Source organism: Nothobranchius furzeri, chromosome 2 (assembly GCF_043380555.1).
Source record: "Nothobranchius furzeri strain GRZ-AD chromosome 2, NfurGRZ-RIMD1, whole genome shotgun sequence".
Taxonomy (NCBI): Eukaryota; Metazoa; Chordata; class Actinopteri; order Cyprinodontiformes; family Nothobranchiidae; genus Nothobranchius; species Nothobranchius furzeri.
In genome coordinates this window covers 63,768,953-63,790,224 of record NC_091742.1, presented here as the reverse complement: position 1 = coordinate 63,790,224, position 21,272 = coordinate 63,768,953, and the positions used below count along the sequence as shown (strand labels likewise).

At 45.7% G+C, this 21,272-nt stretch overlaps 1 protein-coding gene across 2 annotated transcripts in view; it reads left to right on the top strand.

The window, feature by feature from the left end:
- The window catches only part of filip1l (filamin A interacting protein 1-like), a 113,671-nt gene that overhangs the window by 6,138 nt on the left and 86,261 nt on the right, over positions 1-21,272 (top strand). The window contains exon 2 of one of the 2 annotated variants that reach the window (XM_015946666.3): positions 12,407-12,528. The exons of the other annotated variant lie outside the window; for it this stretch is intronic. The gene's annotated coding sequence lies outside the window, so the exon portion shown is untranslated. The remainder of the gene's footprint in view (positions 1-12,406; positions 12,529-21,272) is intronic. 2 annotated transcript variants of the gene reach the window in all.

Genomic DNA, 21,272 nt, shown 5'->3' with positions numbered 1-21,272 from the left:
GTGTAACGTAGATCTGTCCGGATTTTCTAATCCTAATGTTTCATAGTCTATTTTTGATCAGAAGCTAATTTAGGAGATAGGTGTAAGAGACTATTTTTATGTTGAGCCTGCATGAAAACTCAGAGTGACCGATTACAATTAGAAATAATCAACAAAAAATTGTTTTTCAGTGTTTCACATCTACTGAGTTGTCCTTAAGTTCCCTGTTTTTTTGTTACGTGAGGGTAAGCTATATTAGCCTAGCAAAACTTGACCCCTTAATGGTAATCCTCCACTCATCTATTTGCAACACCCTGGTTTGTGATTAGCACTGCAAGCTGTACTTGCATCCTAGCAAAGCATAGCTTGAAAGGTTAGCTTACTTTATGGAGACGCATTCTTTCAACACAATCTTTGAAGGGTCCTCCATCAGCCCAATGCCAATGTGAACCAGCTCTCGTTTTGAAGCTATTCCTGCTCTGTAATTCCACAGGGGGCTGGCTTTGGTTGTGAAATTCCTAACATATGTAACATGATTGGATAAAATGACACAGGAGGTGGCTGGATGCTAAATATGCTCTGAAGGCGATAAATGAATGAATATATAAATAAATAAACTGAATGGATGGATAAAAAAATAATAAAAATACTTAAATAAATAAATAAACAAATATATAGATAACAGAATGGGTGTGTAAATAAATAAATAAATAAATAACACCTGGAGGAGGCCGGCTGCCAGTGCTCCATTGTGTCCCGTCTCTGTTTGCCGTTGCTATAGCTGCTGACCGAACTGAGATGAGAGGGCTTAGTGAGGCTCTGGGAGTTTGCATGGTTTTTGCATGCGCTGCATGACAGTGTCAATTATCAAGCTATTTCCTGTCGACCCACTGACATTTTCTTCCTATTTAAAATTGGTGAGGTATGCTGAGAGCTAACATGAACAGAGGAGGAAAGAACAGTACTCAGACATGTCAGCGCTGCATGCATGTGACACTTCGGCCGGGACGGGCTGATATGTAGAGGGAGGGACTGTGTTTGGGCTGCAGCTCCAGTAACACACGAGTCCCACGTTGAACTCGACAGCAGAAAAAAAATGTGTTAGTGAGGGTGAAGGAGGGTACAATGCTACCGTCTGCCAAGATGACTCATAACTGGAGCACAGGACCAAAGCCACAGGGCAGAGCCCTCAGGAATGAAGTGTGGTTTTAGCAGCACACAGAAGCAATTCCTCCATAGGAGGTATGATGTGTTACAGCTCTGATGCTTCAGCGATCTGGTAAAATAAAAGGAACAAAAGGTTTTTTTATCTGATACAAAAGAATGACTCATGCTAAGGTGGTTCAAACTCACAGATGCTCTGCTGTTGGTCAGACCATGACTCAGCTTATTCACAGCCACAGCATGACAAGGAGAAACCAATTAAGCTATGATTTTTAAAATGTGATGCTCTAATTTACAGCAAATATATTAGACTTTAAAACAGCCTAAAGTGTGGCAGCTTTTCAAGGTGGTTGCCAAGCAACTGAGGACAAAGCAGACCTTCTGGGACAAATTTACAAAAGGGAGGACAAAGCTGACGTGTCCTAATACCTAATGAAAGATTCAAACTTAGAGTTTGTCTCTGGATTTGAAAAAGGACTAAAGAGGAGGGGACCAGATTCCTCCTCCTCCTTAGGAATGTCCGGCATGTCACCATAACAAGTTTTACTTGACCATAAATTATCCAGAACTTGATGCAAAAAATAAATAAATAAAACAAACAATAACGTGGTCATTTTGACATAATTTCCAACTAGTTATAGGGGATGGCATAATAAGCACGCCACGTACAAACCCTCAAAAACCTGTGGATTTCAACACTGAAACTTGAAGAAATTTGAAATATCCAAAGCAACCAAGACAATAAATAAAAATTGATTATAAAGTGTCTGCAAACCAAACAGTCTTCATCGGTCAGTAGGTCTCAGATAGGGAAAACAGGTACAAGTGCCAGATAGTGCTTGAGGTGTTGGGAGAGGCTGTTTTAGCACCCTCTATTGTCCGTTTAATAGAACCAAAAGCAAAGCTTATTAGCATCTCTTTAGCATTGCTCTGCCCCCTTATTGCCCTCGTTCTCTTCTGGAACTGGAGAGTGCTGGTCGCTATAGAGCTCCGGACATCACGTGACTCTCAGAGAGTAGACGCCATGTTGGCTGGCAACAAAGGTAAACAAAATGAACGGGATCCGCTTGGATTTTACTCCGTCGGAGTTTACTTCATACTCTAAAACCGAAGAAATCGTTTTATATAGTCAGAAATTAAATAGACTAAACATCTCCGACCCTTACCGTGTCCCTGGGATACTTTTTAAAAATGCCAGAAGCTGTCGGAGCGGACTTCTTACCGGACCTGGCCAGGGAACGCCTTGGGATATCCCCGGAGGAGCTGGCCCAAGTGGCTGGGGAGAGGGAAGTCTGGGCCTCTCGACTTAGGCTACTGCCCCTGCAACCCGACTCCAGATAAGTGGATGAAAATGGATGGATGGATGGACAAATAACATAGATTTACATGTAATAAGTTTAAATAGAGTGCTGTGCTGTTTGAATGTATAAACTAACGCCAAGAGAAATCACTAGTCTGATTTTTTTCCGTGAATAAAATAAATATGTCAGGCAGGAGCGTCTCAGGATCTGTCTGAGATCTGTCTCGGTGAGACAGATAATAGCAATCCAAAGAGATTTTTATGTGTGATCTGACAAGTGATCAACCATTGCTTAAAAATTAAATACAGCTTAGCCGGTTAATTGTTGTGATCATAAGACACGTAAACGGCAGCACGCAGAAATCACGAGGCAACGTTTTACGTGATGTTTACTTGTTGCTTTGAGTAATAAGACAGACAACACCACGCCTAAATAAGCTTAGGAAGCCCACTAAGAATCGTAATAAATAATTTAAAATAAATACCATACACATTTGAGGAAACATTGGTTTAAGTACCTGATATGAAGTGGTCGCTGCATAAGTGAAAACCTTTACTCTCGGGATCCCACATCTTCATTTTAGCCCGGTCACTAGAGCGTTTTACTGCACTGATCCAATGTTTGCGGTGTTCCAGATCTTGGGGAATCCTGTAGAAGGCTTATGTCGTCCACGTCTGTTCTGCATCCTGGGGCACAACAGGAATCTACCATATTTCCCATTTGATTGAGTTTTCTGACAAAAACAAATAGCCCAGCTGCGGGCTTCTGCCTGCCAATATGGCGCCGCTTCGATTTGAACTGTTGCATGCCGGGAGAAGTGACGCCATCTCCCGGAGCTCTATTCTCTTCGTCTGCAAGACTGTTGCTTTCTGTTCCATTCACACACACCGAACTTGGCAAACAAGCTTTTGTCCACTTAGCACCCTTGGTTTGGAACGAACTGCAGGCCCAATGGAAAATGACAGAGTTAATTCGTTCAGTGTTATGAAATCTAAACAAATAAATTATGAGGCCACCTCCATGGCATGTAACAGGTTCATTTAGATTGGTTGCACTTTTTAATAGATTTTTAACAATTTTGCTAAATGTAGTGTTGTAGTGTTTTTAATTGAGCCACTTTCTTCTGTAACTTTGTGTGATGCTTGCTGCTGCCCACCTTGACCAGGTCTCCATTGAAAAAGAGGTTTTTAATCTCCTGGTTACATAAAATTTAAATAAATGATTTATTTATGTTTTCAGTGTCACTGGTTAGTAATGTAGAAAAGAGTAAAGGTCAACACTGGTCTGTGTTCAGGAGACTTAGACAATCATCCGAAGAACAAAACCCCAAATGATAGATCCTATGTAGCCTAGGAATCAGCAGCAGAAGCAAAAGGGTTTTGCTGTAGGTCGGTTTATCCACGCTCCACTGGAACCTCAGCAGGCCCAAGCAGTTTTGTGTCTTGCCAATCACAGCGCTCCATTGGTTTGGTGGGCGGGATTACCATCAGTGCTGCAAGGGACCGAAACAGCAAAGATGGCGGCTTGTTTGAAACAGCTTTGGCATCAGCTTTGGACTATTTTAGACTTGGGCTTTTCTTTGAGTCAAGAGCAGATAGGGAGCCTAAGTCACACACATCTACTTCCGGACCATGGGTCCTCGCCGAAAGAACGAAAAAATGAATTGAAGTCAACGGGGCTAAAAATGCTATTTTCTAATTCCACTTGTTATGTGCCATGGATTACACATATGATGACCGTTATTTTTAAAGACACATTTTGATACCAAGTACACGCTTATTTTTGAACGTGGGAAACGCTATTTTTGGTTTTGTGTGAAAATATGTCCAGGACTACAAATGTGCATCATGAAAGTGATGTCATCGAACCAGACACGGAGAAAACTGAGGGAAAAGGGCTGTAAGTTCAGCAAACTTCCCACAGGAGGAAAGAATCACCATAAATCTGGTCATGTGGTAAGTAGCAGCTACGCTAGGGGGGAGGAGCTTATGTGGTGACGTCACAAATGCGACGTGTCGATTTCTAGTTTGTAGTCATGCTAATTACTAACTTTTATGAGATGATTAATCTCAAAGTACATGACTGGCGTGGTCGAAACACCCGTCATTACTTTTCATTTAAACTGCAGTACAACATAAATGTGATCCAGGGCGTAAGGCAAAGCGGGTTAGAAAACTCTTTTAGCCCTGTTGACTTGCATTCATTTTTTCGTTCTTCCGGGGAACCATGAGCCGACCGGAAAAGGAGGGGACCTAGGCTTCCTATAGAGGTACTCAAGTCCTTTATTTCGAAACAAGGAGTATTTGCGTCTTCTTCAACGGTGTACAGAGGACTGCCCCGTTGACTGACATCCATGGAGGTGAGTATAAAAGCATGTGGAGACAGTTTGAAAGACAACTGTAGATCCCGCCCCATGACTGAGTTCTGTCTATGAGTCGTGGCCAGACTTTATATTCACATATATAGGATGGCTTACCACGGTAGTGTAACGTGGAGACAAGTCAAAGTCTCTGCTCCACCTCGGAGAAGAGAGTCACATGAGGTGGTTCAGGTGCCTGACTAGGATGCCTCCTTCTCGTCCTCCTGGTTTTCCCTAACCACAAGCCAGACCCAGATCTCACCAGTCACCTACCGCTTTGGTCTAGTGTGAGATGGTGAAGAATATTTGGATTTGTTTCAACCATGACTTTACCTGGGATTATTGAAAGAAAACAGAAAAAAGGGGCTCTGTGGTTGAGCAGTTTTGTTGCCCCACAGTAACAAGGTTTCAGGTTTCAATCCTGGCTGCTGCCTTTCTGTGAGGAGTTAGCATCTTCTGCTATACGTGGAAGTTCTCCTGGTACTTCGGTTTCCTCCCACTGACCACACACATCCATATCGGCTTCATAGGAGACACTTGTGTTTCTAGATGTGAGTGAGTGACTGTGTCCTAGAAAGGTTCTATGGGCAAGTGTTGCAAATTAGCACGTGTGCTAACACACTAAACAATGCATCTGGTTCGTCCATTGTAATTGCTGTGTCCATGTCAAATAAACATCACTCACTCACTCCTTGTTGTGGACCAGAGACATGTATTGTCCACTGCCTCTAGTCTGATGACTGCTGGTGTTAGACCTCAGCTCCCCATGACCCTACAGAGGATGACAAATTCAGCAAATGTAAGGAAGGGTGTGTGTCCTAAATCCTTAGCACTACTTAATTTCTGACCTAAAGGAAAGCACAATAACTATATACGGTAAGGCTGTTTCATCCCTAAACTGACAATCATCTGGAAAGTAAAGCTCCACCACTTCCAACATCCATTTAAGGAAAAATACATTTCTGACTTTGTGATTCCAGCCTTGAGTCATGAAAAAGAACACAGTCGCTGCCTTTTCTGGCCTTGTACCGGTTTGTGGTTATGACCCCTAAATATAGCTGGAGGGTGTTCTTCTGCTGGACATTCTGCATCAGAGAACAGATCTGATGCAACGAGGAAGCAAGGACACATATCTGCTCTCCTTTTTCCACAAGGACCAAAGAGGACGTTTTCTATCAGCGCAGCCTCTGGTTAAGATCATTTTCACTCAAGCTGAGTCACATGAGGAATGCAGAGAGGCAGCTGCGTGATGCAGGGCTGTGTTTTTAATCTATAATATACGTCATTCAATTCAATTCAAGTTCATTTATAAAGCGCCAACTCACGACAAGAGTTGTCTCAAGGCACTTCGCATAATAAACGTCCCATACAGGTCAGGGGCCTCATTTATCAAGCTTGCTTACGCACAAAACGGGGTCGGAAAACTGCGTAAGCAACTTTCCACGCAAACTTTGGGATTTCTGAAAGAAAACGTAGCGGAAAAATGTGCGCAACTTTAAGTCGACTAAGGACCTGGCTTACGCACATTTTGGACATGGAAAGCACCTGCAATGCTGCTGCTGAGAAGGATGAAATTATGAAATCCTGCAGCGTTATCACTTGTACCGCTCCATGCACACACGGAACAATGTTGTTCTATTGACTCCAGATTCATGCGATACTTACTTTGTAGATGAAGGGTACTTTTGTTTTTGGTCTTGGAAATCAACGATGAATCAGCTGAGGTCTGCAGTCCTGCAGATGCTGCTCCGCGTTCTTTGATTTCCCTAAAACGGGGGCTGATGTTTTGCTTTTTGAGATCTTTTAACCTAATTCATGTTCTGTGATTTCTTAATTCTGCAGAAGTGGCCGGCAGAACTATACTTCACTGCATTTAGTGTCTACTCAGGTTATTTAGTTTGATACTGAAATTTGTTTGCGGATCTGAAACATTCAAGTGCCAATTTAAGAAGAAATCTGAGCTTGCAGACTCTGTTTTTCACATCAGTACAGATGCAAAGTGATTGATAAGTTATTGTATCTAAAACATACAATTTTAATGTCATCATATTCCGACATCAAACACAGACGTTATGCTTCAAATTCTCATTTTGCTGCTTTAAATGAATGAATTCTTGACAGACAGATGAAACGTCCCGATTCTTATCTGGGTAAACTCAGTGTGTGGAAAGAAGTGACAGCATGTGGAGCAGCTGATGGGAGCTGTGAGCCTGTAATCCTCTACTGTAGATCCTCAGCCACCACAAGATGGACTTGGGATGAATACATGAGTTTTGATGCAGCACTAGAACAATCTTCTGTCTTTAAGTTGATGAAACTTGAAGGTTAAAAGCTGAATGGATAAAGAAAACAATCAAAACAGAGATGTAATAAGCTGTTACGATTATTACCATGTTCAGTTGTCTCAAATATATCTGAGCATACGAGTTCAGATCTGTGATTCAACCCATTTGTATCTAAACCAGAGGGGCCTAATGCCATGCCCTGAGAGACACCAACCTGCAGGTTTAAGTGCATCGCTAGGTGCAAACTGTATAGTGATGCAACAGCTACGTATTAATTCATGGCCTTAAATATTTTTTACAGGAACTCACAATATTGTGTCTAAATATAAATATTTGGAAGTAAACATAGAGAAAAAAAAGTAAGATTAACATGTCTAAAATAAACATTTAAACTGAAATATAAATTTCTGTTGCATTAAAAAGTTTAAATCTTCAAGTTAATGTTCAGATTACTTAATATTTAAAATAGTTTGATACAGCTTTATGCATTTAAATTCCATTTTAAGTATTTAGCTTTGAAGAAAACTTTTTAAAACTTGAAATAAATGTCTCATTTTTAAAGTAAATTTACACCTTTTCTTGCCCATTTGGCTGATTAAAGACTCCAATCAGACATTAGGAAGCTGTGTGAAACTTAAAAATCTGCTGCCCCCTGCTGGTTTATCGCAGCAGTTGATTACTGTAAAAGCTGCACCTAACCAGAAATGAACCACTACAGAAAAGCAGGATGGAGGTTATAGATAAGAAACTATTATTATTTGTTGAGAAAATTTGTAAAAATAAAACAAAAATAGATTTTTGCCATTTGCTGATGAGACTTTGATCTGTGTGTGTGTGTGTGTGTGTGTGTGTGTGTGTGTGTGTGTGTGTGTGTGTGTGTGTGTGTGTGTGTGTGTGTGTGTGTGTGTGTGTGTGTGTGTGTGTGTGTGTGTGTGTGTGTGTGTGTGTGTGTGTGCGAGCTGTAGATTCAGCTGGTATCAGGATGCTGGGTCGTGTAGTCCTGATGGTGATCTTTCACGGTGGCCCTTGTGGTGACAAGCCACGTCAGTTATTCACACGCTGTGACCATCGGATCTGTCTGGAGCTACTCAGTCATGCTGGGCACAGAAGACCCTTGGCCGGGGTCGGGTGTAGGGTTCCAAGCTGGGAAAAGGATCTGTGTGTTCTTAAAATGTTGCAAATTTGAAAAGCTGTAAAGCGACTGCAGCCGAAGATTAAACAGCGAGGATCTAGAGTGGATGTCCATGTTCTCCCATAAAAACATAAAACCATGCACATTAAAGGACGTAATCTTCTGATACTTGAATGGGATATTATATGACATTTATTCTTAAGCTATAATAGTTCAATGGCCTTTACACAACATGCTGATAAAGTTTGTTGCACTAAATCCTTCTTACGTAAAGCAATTTCACAAGTTGTATTTTTGACATTTTTAGTGCCTTCCAGAATGAGCCACTTTATTGCTCTGTTACTTTACGAAAAACAAGCTGTTACCCATTCATGTCCTGGTTGGCTGCAATGAGGGGTGGAGCTTGGACACCCAGGAGGGGCTTGGAGTAGTTCCTCCAGCGTCAAAAGGTGAGGGGATTCTGTGCTTATTTTCCTTATCATAACATCACGAGAACGGCCATCTTGAACTGACTCATAGAAGCATATAAATCCTGAAACCACACACTGACAGAAAATAGATGGATGTTTTGTTTTCTCGTTTGGAGTCGACCTACATGGCAACACAAAAGGATGTCGGTTTTAACAGAAACTAAAAAAAAAAATTCCGCATGGACATCAAGGGCATTGAGATGAACGCGGTGAAAAAGGCCCACCCCCTTTTATAGCTTTACTGACCCTTTACAACTTCGTCACATGATCACGTGGGTCCACTACAGAGGACGTCAAAAATGAGTTAAGGGAGTATCGAACGGAGGGCAAAAGTGACAACTGAGGTTATTTTTATTGCCAGTTGGGCCTGGTTTCTACTAGTTCACACCCAGTTCACTTGTGAGAACATAAAGAACACCGAGGTGTGGCTCAGAGAGCGGTTTCTACAAAAGTTAAAGCTGTTATGTGACTTTTTCTTTTTGGTACTCTGGTAGTTTCTTCTAAAGCTGAAGTGGTAGCAGCCGGCTGTTTCTCTGATATTATTGAGCGGAGAACCTCTGTTCTGTTGCTAAATACGCGAGTGTGTTATGATGGGAGGATCCAGGGAGTGGCCGACAACTGGATGGTCCAATGGTTGCTTTCGGTCCAAAACATGTTATTGGTGGAGGTTTTTAGACAAATGTGAGTTTTTTTAATCGAGAACATTAAGAAGCATGAAAAAGACGTTTTAAGCTAATATGTGTTAGCTAGCTCACGAACGTTAGCTTACAGTCTCCCTGCTGCTGTTCGATGTAAACAAATTGCCGATTATTCCTCAGAAACATTTCGTTAAGATGATTTTTTTTAAAGCTGCTGCCTGAATCAAACCAGCCAGACATTTTACTGAACCGTATGACCCCATCATTTCAGCTTTGTTTGGTGTCGTGTGATACGGCAACCTCCCTGCAGCTCATGGCCAACTCATCAGCCCTTCTATCTCATAATCACCTGCTGGAGGACAGACAAGGTTACAGTCTGATTACACCAAGCTCCGAGCACAGCCTGCCAACCGAGGAAAGCCGACACTGGATATTAAATCCATTGGACGTGTTTAGAACATGTATTTGTTGGCTCGGCTAAACATGGAATCACTTTCTGTGGAGCTATGCTCTGTGTGTACCGTGTTCTGCTGATGTTTGGATCAAAACAGCATGATGGATGCCATTAAAAGTCTATAATGCCGGTTAAGAGATCAGGATGTCTGTTTCTCTTCCCACCAGCTTGATCTGGTTAAAAACGACATTATTAGCATGACAGAGAAGAAGTTCTAATGTACAGCGAGGGCTTAAGACAATTAAAAACAGGAGGGCTCACTGTAAAAACTTGGAGCCAATCATGAAGTCATGAGAAAGAAATTCCAAGAGAACTGGGGCTGCTGAAATATACATTTATTATTCAGGCCAAAATATAAATCTCTACATAAAAAAGGATTTACATCAGGTTCCTTTCACGTGTTTTCTCAAGAAATAGGAAGAAAATCCCCAGAACTGTTAATTGTTAAACTAATTTAAAGAGTAGTGGCTGAAATTTGACCAATTTGTTCTCCGTCACAACACAGTGATTCCTTTCAAATTACCTACAAGTTTCTTTAAACATCGTGAAACTTTTACATCATAATCTGTTAGTAGTTTTAGGTCAACCCTGGAGTTTTTGCTCAAGCAAAACTGAGTTTATGACGCTTTATTTGGATTTAGAAAACCAATTGACTCAGACTGTTCAATTTTACTGGCTAAATGACGCCCTCTAGTGACAAGAAAATACTGTAACTGCTGTTTAGGCCTGAAGGCAGCTGCAGATTATGATGTTAGCTATAAATAATAGAATCATTCTTTACAGAAAGTATTATCAGATCTTCTGATGCAGGTTTCAGCTGAAAATGTGCATATTTGAGTCCAAGAATTTTCCTGGTGTTGCATCATGGAGGAAAGAGGAGGAAAGTGTAGCCTACAGCTATAAACAGTGTTCCTTTACACAAGCTGAAACATCTCAGTTAGTCTGTAAGAAAGGAGCCGGAGTTGCAGGCGACTTCAGTGCTCAGGAATTCCCAAACTGCTCCTTTTGTTTCTTTACGATCAGGAAACGTCTCTGACCGGTTTACGGCACTGACCTCCAGGTCCCTCGAGCTGATCACTACCTGTTGCTGTGGCAACCAGAGCTCTGTTTGTAAACATCTGAAGGTTTTTTTGGGGCTTGATGATGGAAACCCCTCAGGCACTGCTAGGAAGCTATTAGCGCCGCTTATCCATTTCACACTCGATTGTGACACATTAAATGAAGAAATATGAAGAAAATACTGGAAATATTTTTTTATTTTATATTTTTTCCAAACTGGATCTAAAACTGATTAATTACACGCTAAAAGTTAATACATTATTTATTCTCACACAGATCAGGTCTCGGCACCCTTTTTACATACAGTACTCTTATTTGCTTTTTAAATAAATTAATAAATGAAAACGTTAAAATGTCCTAAAAAGCTGTTGAACAGGCATTTCTGGATTTGTTTGCCTCTTTTTTTTAATTGTTTGCTCTCTATAATTTAAAATTATCTTAAACGATGGCACTCCACAGGGTTCTATTCTTAGTCCTTTTGTATTGTTTAGTGGTGTCTTCTTTAATTTTGTGTTGATTATTTACAGCTTTTTCCTAATTGGCTGTCTGTAGATGAGCCTGACTTTAAATCAGGAGCTTTATCAGCCAACGCTATTTAAAATAAACATGGTAAATACTGGTTTTTAATCGCTCTATCCCTTTTCCAGATGACTTAGTCCCTTAGATTGTTGGAAGACTTTTTAAAATTATGTATCTTTCATTCGACTCGTTGGTACACTGAGTGCTATAAAACCCAGAGCTGAGATGGAGATGATCAGTCTTTATCCTGTAGTCCAGACACTCCCGTGTTACACGTCTACTGGTTAGCTCACCGTTCAAAAGAGCTTCTGTACTTGTGAGCTACTAGTTACATTTCCTCACAAGGAGCCTGAGTTAAACTGATCGGGATCAGTAAACCATCCCAGCTAAAAGGTGAAGGTGACAGATCCTTTAGCTCTGGAACTCACGGTCTAAATTCCCAAAACTTGCCATTGTTTGCACAACTGGCGATTTTATGAATCTTGTTCTGTTTTACTAGTGGTCTACCTGCGTTCCAGCCCTCATAGTCACCAGATTTGGATTACGACTAAAAGAGTAGAGCTGCTGCTCCTCCTCATCAAAAAGAGCCAGTTGAGATGGCTCCAGACTCTTTTTGGGATGTCTCCTATCTATGGAGTTTTGTAAGGGCACAGCCAGACTTCGTCGGAAGGATTGAAATCCTCTCTAGTCTGGAAAAATCTTGGGATCCCCAGGAGGAGCTGCAGTGTGATACATATTGTGGGAGAGGGAAGTCTGGGTTTCCCTTGACCCACTTAACTTTAATATCTGTATCTTTTACGAATAAACCTATTTACTGAAACACGTTTTTAAACTCTGGCTTCAAAATAAATGCACCGTTACAGGAAATTAGAGCAAATACAGAAAAAAATCTCATTTGACTGAAGCATCAAAAACTCCTAAATTCCCACGGAGAGAAAACGCTCTGGTTTTTGGTCTCAGATGTCCTTCTTTCCACTGATTATTTTAATCACAGCGGATGTTAAAAAAAACTCGCTCTAATTCTCGTCTCGCTCTTCCTCTCACAGCTCATGACCGCGCATACAGGAGGACACATACTTAGGGTTGTGAATAACGTGGTTTCTCTGCTCTCCTTGAACCAACACCATTAATCACATCTGAGATCAACGGATTTAAAATCAGCACTCAGGTATTTAGTCATCTGAGGAAAATGTGAATGTTTTCCTATTGAGATGTTGTCCTGGAGTTTTTCGCATTTAAAACCAACAGAGGTCTGCATGTTTTGTTTTTGGGAACACCGCATGTGTTTTATTCGACGAGATTTGGAAAAGGTGGAGAAAAAATTCTACAGAACCTCTTCCAGCCACCTGAAAGCATTTTGTGCTCAAACACCAAAGTCACCTCTTGAAATTATTTTGAAGTGGTGATTTAGTTGAAGCGTTGTGTACAAAGCTGCAGAAGATCCTCCTGAGGATAAAGCACTCCTCCTCCCCTCTCGTTTGATCTGTGTTTCTCTTCCCCTCAATCATATCGACAGCAGCATGATGTCAGCCCAAAGGAATTTACTCTAATTTGTGTGTGTCTGCACCGCTGTGGGTGTGTGCATGCATGCATATGTTCTTTGCATCTCTGCACGCCTGCTGCTGTTTGCATTTGTGCATCTGGGAAGAGGTTTTTTTTTGTGGCACACCTGCTTCCTCACCTTTCACCCCTCTAACTTTAACGACTGTCGCTTAGCTTTACTTTCAGCTCACATGAAAAGTGAAGTCATCACTCCATTTTATTTTTATAACAGAGACTTATTTTTACTTTAAAATCCAACTGGCTCTCATAGTGAAATACTTGATCTCTGTGTTTGATTAGAGTCGATGTGTATGGTTCAGGCTTGGGTTGCGAGTCCCAAAAGTAAAAGAAATACCCCAAATAATGAGCTAAAATGTCCTTGAAGAGTTGAAATGTGTGATAAAAAGCTGTAAATGTGGGTTTATGAGCTGGAGCCCGGCTGGCCACTAGTAAACCTACTTGAATGAATGAGCTGCTTGACCTGGTAGCTAGCTGGATAAGCCTTGGTGGTCCCTGCTAACGGAGCCAAACTGCCAAATGTTTCCAGTAACAGATTAACTTTTGGCTTCGAACATTGTCTAACTGCTTAATGAGAGCTCAAGGTAATGGAAGGAGATCAGGAAAGAGAGAAAAAGCAAAAAAGAATTCATGAATGAATAACAACACTATGAGCTATGCTAGCATGGTGGCTACAAGGATCAGCACTTTTGTAGTTTAGTTTAGATAATCTTTATATTAATCATGCATTCTTGACGTAAAGAAATATGCGAGGTGGATGTAAACCAGTGGCATTATGTTTAGATTAAAGTTATATTTACATTTATAGATTATCTTCTACAATAAGTAGGCTACTTTTAAACTACAAATACTGTCGAGTGGGTGACTGGGGGAATGACCAGGAGTACATGTCAGTCATCTTGGACTGGTGTGAGCGTAACCACCTTTGCTTAAACACTAGGGGCCTCATTTATAAAGCTTGCTTATGCACAAAACGGCGTCGGAAAACTGCGTAAGCAACTTTCCACGCAAACTTAGGGATGTCTGAAAGAAAACTTAGCGTAAAAATGTGCGCAACTTTAAGTTGACTAAGGACCTGGCTTACGCACATTTTGGACATGGAGAGCACCTGCAGTGCTGTTGCTGAGAAGGAGGAAATTATGAAATCCTGCAGCATTATCACTTGTACTGCTTCATTTTCACACAGAACAAGACCCCCCCCCCCCCACACACGCACACACACACACACATGCGCGCACGCACGCACACACACACACACAGCCTGAAGCGCAGAATATAGAATGCAGAATATCAGCAGGGGGACAGATTGAGACAGAATGTCGTGCGTCTGTGACAGTGAGCGTCCTGTCACTGTGACCCGATTGATCATGCGCCCTGGCTACTTGTACAAGGGAGATCTCTATTTGGCTGACTGGTTAGTGCGTGTGACTTTCACCTGGGAGTCTGGGCATCAAATCCTGATTGGACCATTTTTTTTTATATCCGCCACAGATCTCTCTGAAGAACTCAGCATTGATGGCTTCAGCAACGCTGTGCCACTCCGTGGATTTTCTCTTATTTGTTTTGCAAAAGCACTTCCTTTCATTTCTCCACCTCACCCACAAGTACCTCAATTTCTGCTTGTGAAATAGTGTTTCCTTGATCTGCGGTCGTGATCGAAATGCTGCAACAAGCCAGCTTATGTATATGCACGAGATCCACAAGGCATTTGTGGATCGACCATTTATGGCAGTAAGTGGGCGTGGTGAGGGCGGGATGTGACTAAAAAGCAGCTGACAACCTTTCTAGATAGTCTCAGATTTATGAAGCGGAGCTTGTGTGCAGCTGTGCGTACTGCATGTTTGATAGATCAAAAACCTACTTGGCGTCAGTACATTTTTTTGCTGAGCTTAAGTACGGTTTTAGTAAGGATTCTACGCAATGTTTGATAAATGAGACCCCAGGAAGACAAAGGAAATGATGACTGACTTCCAGATAAACACTCCTCCTCACTCACCAGTAAACATTCAGGGAACAGACATTGAGCTGGTGAATACCTGTACCTGGGTGTTCACCTCAACAGCAAACTGAACTGGTCCAACAACACAGATGCTCTGTGTAAGAAGGGCCAAAGCTGCCTCCACCTCCTGAGGAGACTGAGGTCCTTCAGAGTTATTTTCCAGCTGCTAAGATCTTTTTATCACTCTGTTGTTGGCTCTGTTATCCACTCTGCTGTGGTCTGTTGGGGTGCAGGCTGTCCACTGGATTCTGTTGAGTAGATGTGTGAAAGGAGGATGCTGGGGAAGATGACCGCCATCTTAAAAAAAACTCTCACCCACTGCATTCTACTGTGGAGACCACAGACAGCTCCTTCAGAGGCAGACTGAGACATCCCAGATATAAAACAGAACGCTACCGTAGGTCATTCATCCCCTCTGCAGTAAGAGTGTATAACTCCTCAGTTTAACTGGTACTGGCATTATCCTGGTACACAATAACATCAATGCAATGCTCATTATGTATTTAATACTTGTTCAATACCAGATTTACATAAGATAATAGTTTACTGCCTATGTATAGACCTTTGTTATTATTTCTCTTTAAATTATTCTCCTAAGTTTTTGTGCCGCTGTAAAAAGTAAATTTCCCCACTGTGTGATCAATATTCTATTCTATTCTATTCTATTCTATTCTATTCTATTCTATTCTATTCTATTCTATTCTATTCTATTCTATTCTATTCTATCCTGTTCTATTCTGTTCTAAAGAGAAGATAAATGGTTTGAGAGAGAGGTAAAGGAAGCCATCTGCCAGTTGTCACGATGGTCGACTGGGTACGGGAGTTGAACTCGGTAAGGATGTTTGACGTCTGGATTATTCGGTAGAGAACTCTGATCAGGGGTTTCAATGAAACGATGACTGAGTGAAGAGCCGGTGCGGCGTCTTCCATATATAGGCTTGGGTGTGACTGGGAGAATGCCGGGAGTTCTCGCGAGGAGCTTGCTGGGAAATGTGGTCCAAGATGGAGGCCGGTTAGCTGGGAGAGGCCGGTTTGGGGGCTTGGGTTCTGACAGGACCCCCCGGTCCAGGGACGGCTCCAGAAGTCCCAGGGCGACCTCAGCGGTCCCAGAAGTCAGAGACAAGGGCAGGGTCCAAGATGGAGCGGGCCGGCTCCCAGGAGCGTTCCTCAGGGCCGTAGTCCGCCCAATCGACCAGATACTGCCAGCCCCGTCCCCTGCGGCGAGCGTCCAGGATGCGCCGGACGGTGTAGATGGGCTCACCGTCGAGGAAGCGGGCAGGCGGAGGTGCCGGAGCCGGAGGCGGAAGGAGGGAGGATTCCACGTAGGGCTTGAGCCGGGAGATATGGAAGGTGGGATGGATGCGGAGACTCGCAGGCAGCCGCAGCCGGTACGTGACCGGGTTGATGACCCTTTGCACGGGGTAAGGCCCAAGGAACCGGGGAGCGAGCTTCCTGGACCCGGCACGGACACGGAGGTCTGCCGTGGACACCCAGACCTTATCCCCTGGAGCATATGAGGGACCAGGACGGTGTCGGCGGAGGTGTTGGTGAGAGTAACGGGCGTTAGCTCGGGTTATGGAGGCCCGCGCCTTTATCCAGGCGTTCCTGCAGCGCCTCACCAGGGATTGAGCGGCCGGCACCGCAACTTCGGGTTCCTGGTGGGCAAAGACCGGGGGCTGGTAGCCATAGCAGACTTCGAACGGGGACATCAGAGTGGCTGAGGAGGTGTGGAGATTGTGGGATAACTCAGCCCAGAGGAGGTACTTAGGCCACTGCGAGGGTTGGGCCGAGACAAAGCAGCGGAGGTACCGACCCAGTTGTTGGTTTGCCCGCTCCGTTTGGCCGTTGGTCTGCGGGTGATAGCCCGAAGATAGGCTGACTGATGCTCCCAACAGATGACAAAAAGCCCTCCAGAACCGGGCCGTGAACTGGGGACCACGATCCGAGACCACGTCGACAGGAAATCCATGGAGACGCACCACATTCTCCAGGAACAACTCAGCTGTGCGTCGGGCCGAGGGGAGGCCCAGAAGGGCGATGAAGTGAACAGCCTTAGAAAACCGGTCAGTGACCGTCATGATGGTATTAAGGTCGTTGACTGGTGGGAGCCCTGTGACGAAGTCCAACCCCACATGGGACCAGGGGCGGCTGGGTACCGGAAGAGGTCTGAGGGTACCAACCGAGGCCTGGTTGGATGTCTTGGAGCGGGCGCAGACGTCACAGGCACTCGTATAGTCCTTTACATCTCTCTCCATACGTGGCCACCAGAGAGCTCGTTTGAGGAACCTAAGAGTCCGTGAGAAGCCCGCTTGGCCAGACAGGCGTGATGAGTGGGCCCAGGACAATGCCTCGCTGCGACAGGCCGTGGGGACGTAGAGCTGACCCGCGGGGGTCTCTGGAGGTGCTGGATCGTCTCGGAGGGCGTTTTGGATAGTCTCCTCCAGTGGCCACCTCAGGTGGGCCAAGAAACGGTGCTCGGGGAGGATAGGTGCCGGCTCGGACGTGGGCGTTGGATGTGTGAACTGGCGGGAAAGGGCGTCCGCCTTCTGGTTCTTTGTCCCTGGGCGGTAGGCGAGATGGAATTCATAGGGCTCAAAGAAGAGGGCCCAGCGGGCCTGGCGAGGATTGAGCTGCTTGGCTGATCTGATGTGGGTCAGGTTCTGGTGGTCCGTCCAGATGGTGAACGGCTGAGTGGTGCCCAGTAGCCACTGCCTCCATTCCTCCAATGCCCACTTTATGGCCAGCAGCTCGCGATCCCCTACGCCGTACTTCTGCTGGGTGGTGGAAAACTTCCTGGAGAAGTAGGCACAGGGATGAAGCCTGTCGTCGGGCCCGGCTTGGGACAAGATGGCACCGGCGCCAACATCCGAGGGTTCTACCTCGACCACAAAGGGGACTGCATGATCCGGATGGCGGAGGATAGGAGCCGACGTGAAACGGGCGACTAGGTGTTGGAAGGCCCGAACGGCGTCAGGAGTCAGCCAGAACGGTTGGCTCGGAGGGCTTGGTCGGGTGAGAGAAGTGAGAGGTGCCACAATGGTGCTAAAGTCCTTAATAAAACGGCGGTAAAAGCTGCAGAAATCCAGAAAACTCTGCAGTTGTTTCAGGCTCGTCGGGAGGGGCCAGTCTCTCACCGCCTGGACTTTCTGAGGGTCCATGGTTAGTCCTTTATCTGAAATCATGTAGCCCAGGAATGATACGGACCGCTGGTGGAAGGAGCACTTCTCGGGCTTACAGAACAGGTTATTGTCCAGGAGCCGGGTTAGAACAGCGCGAACATGGTGGAGGTGTTCGGCCTCGGACTTGGAGTAGATCAGGATGTCATCCAGGTAGGCAAACACCCACCGTCCCAACATGTCGCGGAGGACATCGTTTATGAGGCGTTGAAAAACGGCGGGGCTATTGCACAGCCCGAAGGGCATTACCTGGTACTCCCAGTGACCGGTGGGTGTGATGAAAGCGGTCTTCCACTCATCTCCAGCTTTAATACGGACCAGATTGTAGGCGCTCCGGAGGTCCAGCTTGGTGAAGATCCGCGCCTGGGAGATGGCGTCCAGGGCAGATGTGAGGAGCGGCAGAGGATGACGGTCTTTGACTGTGATTTTGTTCAGACCTCGGTAATCGATACAGGGGCGGAGATCACCCTCCTTTTTCCTGACAAAGAAGAAGCCTGCGGCACCCGGGGAGGAGGAAGGTCGAATGAAACCCTGCTGGAGGGCCTGGTCAATATATTCCTCCATGGCTCTGGACTCGGCGGGAGAGAGAGAAAAAAGGCGCCCCCGGGGTGGACTGGTTCCTGGTTGCAGCTTGATTTCCATGTCGTACGGGCGGTGAGGCGGCAGTGTGGTGGTGCGCCGCTTGTCAAACACCGCAGCCAGGTCCCGGTAGGGCAGTGGCAGATTGGGCGGTGTTTGGCCAGTGTCACCGTCCGGGCGGTCTGGCATGGATGTAGGAGGAGAGAGGTGGGCCTGGCACTGGGTCCCCCATTCCAAAATGCGGCCCTGGGACCAGGAAATCCGGGGGTCGTGGAGACGGAGCCAGGGAAATCCCAGGATTAGAGGAGAGGAGGGAGCACATATGATCAGGAACTGGAGGGTCTCTCGGTGGCCTTGGACAATCATCTGGAGTGGCTGGGTTCGGTTTTGGATCGGATAGGGTTGGAGGGGCCTACCGTCCACCGAGGTCACAGGCACAACTCTCTCCAAGGGGGTCATGGGGATCCGTCGGCGCTTAGCCAGATCCATGTCCATAAAATTGTCAGCGGCCCCCGAGTCCAACAGCGCGTGCATCTGAAGTGAGGTCTCACCATGAAGGAGGGTAACATGAAGAAGGAGTCGATTTGAAGAGGCGGGGGCTGAAGGTGACCCAGGCTGAGCGACCCCGATACTCAGTGGGTTCCTTCGTTTCCCAAACGTAATGGACAGTTCAGGCGTCTGTGGTGGGAGGAGCCACAATAGGCACAGAGACCCTAGCGCCACCGTCGCTGTCTCTCCTCTGGAGGAAGGTGGCCTGATTGCATGGGCTCATCAGTAGAAGCGGGTCCGGGAGCAGGCGTGGGGGAACGAGGAAGAGGGCCAGGTGCCCTGGATGGGCGAGTGAAGGGCTTGGGCCGAACCAGAACCCGCTGATCCATGCGCAGCGCCAAATCGACCACTTCATCCAGGGTCTGGGGCAGTTCCTTTCCCGCCATCTCATCACGGATGTAGGTCGCCAGTCCCTCCAAGAAGACGGCTCGGAGGGCAGAGTCATCCCACCGCAGCTTGGCGGAGATGGTGCGGAACTCCGACGCATAAGCGCACACCGTGCGCTCCCGCTGGCGGAGCTTTAGGAGTTGTGTTTCTGCTCCCACTTCGCTGCTGGGTGGAACAAAAGTCTTTCTGAGGGCGGACACAAAAGCAGCATAGTCATTGCAAGCCGGTGATTTGGAATTATAAAGCGCAGCGGCCCACTCAGCCGCGCGTCCGGAGAGCAGGGAGGTGAGATGCGCCACCCGAGAGCGAGCAGTGGGGAAGCGCCCTGGCTGGCACTCAAACTGCATGTCGAGGGTGGCGAGTAGACCGTCTGGGCTCCCCGTCTCTCCGTTCCACCTCTCTGGGAGACTAAAGTGCAGCCCCTCTGTTGGTGGAGCGAGGGCTTGCTGCTGGAGAGCATGGAGGGCTGTGGAGCTGAATGAGTTCATTTTCCATTTGCTCCGTCTTTCTTTTCATGCGCTCGAACTCCGCTGGATCTACGGACTCAGTCATCCTGTCACGATGGTCGACTGGGTACGGGAGTTGAACTCGGTAAGGATGTTTGACGTCTGGATTATTCGGTAGAGAACTCTGATCAGGGGTTTCAATGAAACGATGACTGAGTGAAGAGCCGGTGTGGCGTCTTCCATATATAGGCTTGGGTGTGACTGGGAGAATGCCGGGAGTTCCCGCGAGGAGCTTGCTGGGAAATGTGGTCCAAGATGGAGGCCGGTTAGCTGGGAGAGGCCGGTTTGGGGGCTTGGGTTCTGACACCAGTATGTCAAATAGGAAAGGTCACACCCTCCTGCATCTCATCAGTACAGCCATTCTAACACAATAGGACTTAACGACATCAATGTCTCGTCAGGGGAAGGGAGAATGGGTATTCAAAGACAGACTAAAGCTTGGTTTATGCTTGACACATTCACTTTCCGCTTGGTGATGCGGCTCGCGGATGGAACGCGCTTCACAACTCGCAGTGTTTATGGTTCATGCGGCTTGTCTCTGCGGTGAGCCAATATTCTCCCAAACTGTAGGGGGCAGCATGGAGCTCTACGGCATGCACCCAACACTACACCATAGTAGAAGTAGAAATTACTGTTTACAACATGGCATTTCAGCATTTTTAACAGCGTCCTCGTCTTTTCCGACAGTGCGAGCTATTTCTCTCCAAGGATTATTTACATGTTGATCACGGTGATCTCTGAGAGCTGAATCATACAAATGTCTGTATTTACGAACCTCTGCCATACTAGTTCTTGCCGGTCCGCCACGGTTTTCCGCGTCCGACCGTCCGCGTGCTTAAGGTTGGTTTATGCTTGACGTGTCCGCGAGGTCCGCACGGCTCCGCGCGGAAAAGTTGCGTCATTTTAACAACCACACCCCTCCACCGCGTCTCCGCACGGCCCAGAATTTCCGCAACGCACACCTTGGAAAATTTCTAACCATGCGGACGCACGTACCATAAACACTGCGAGTTGTGAAGCGCGTTCCATCCGCAAGTCGTATCACCGCGCGGAAAGTGAATGCGTCAAGCATAAACCAAGCTTTAGAAAATTTCCTAGGTGCGGAACGTTTGGGCCGTGCGGAGGCGCGGTGGAGGGGCGTGGTTGTTAAAATGAC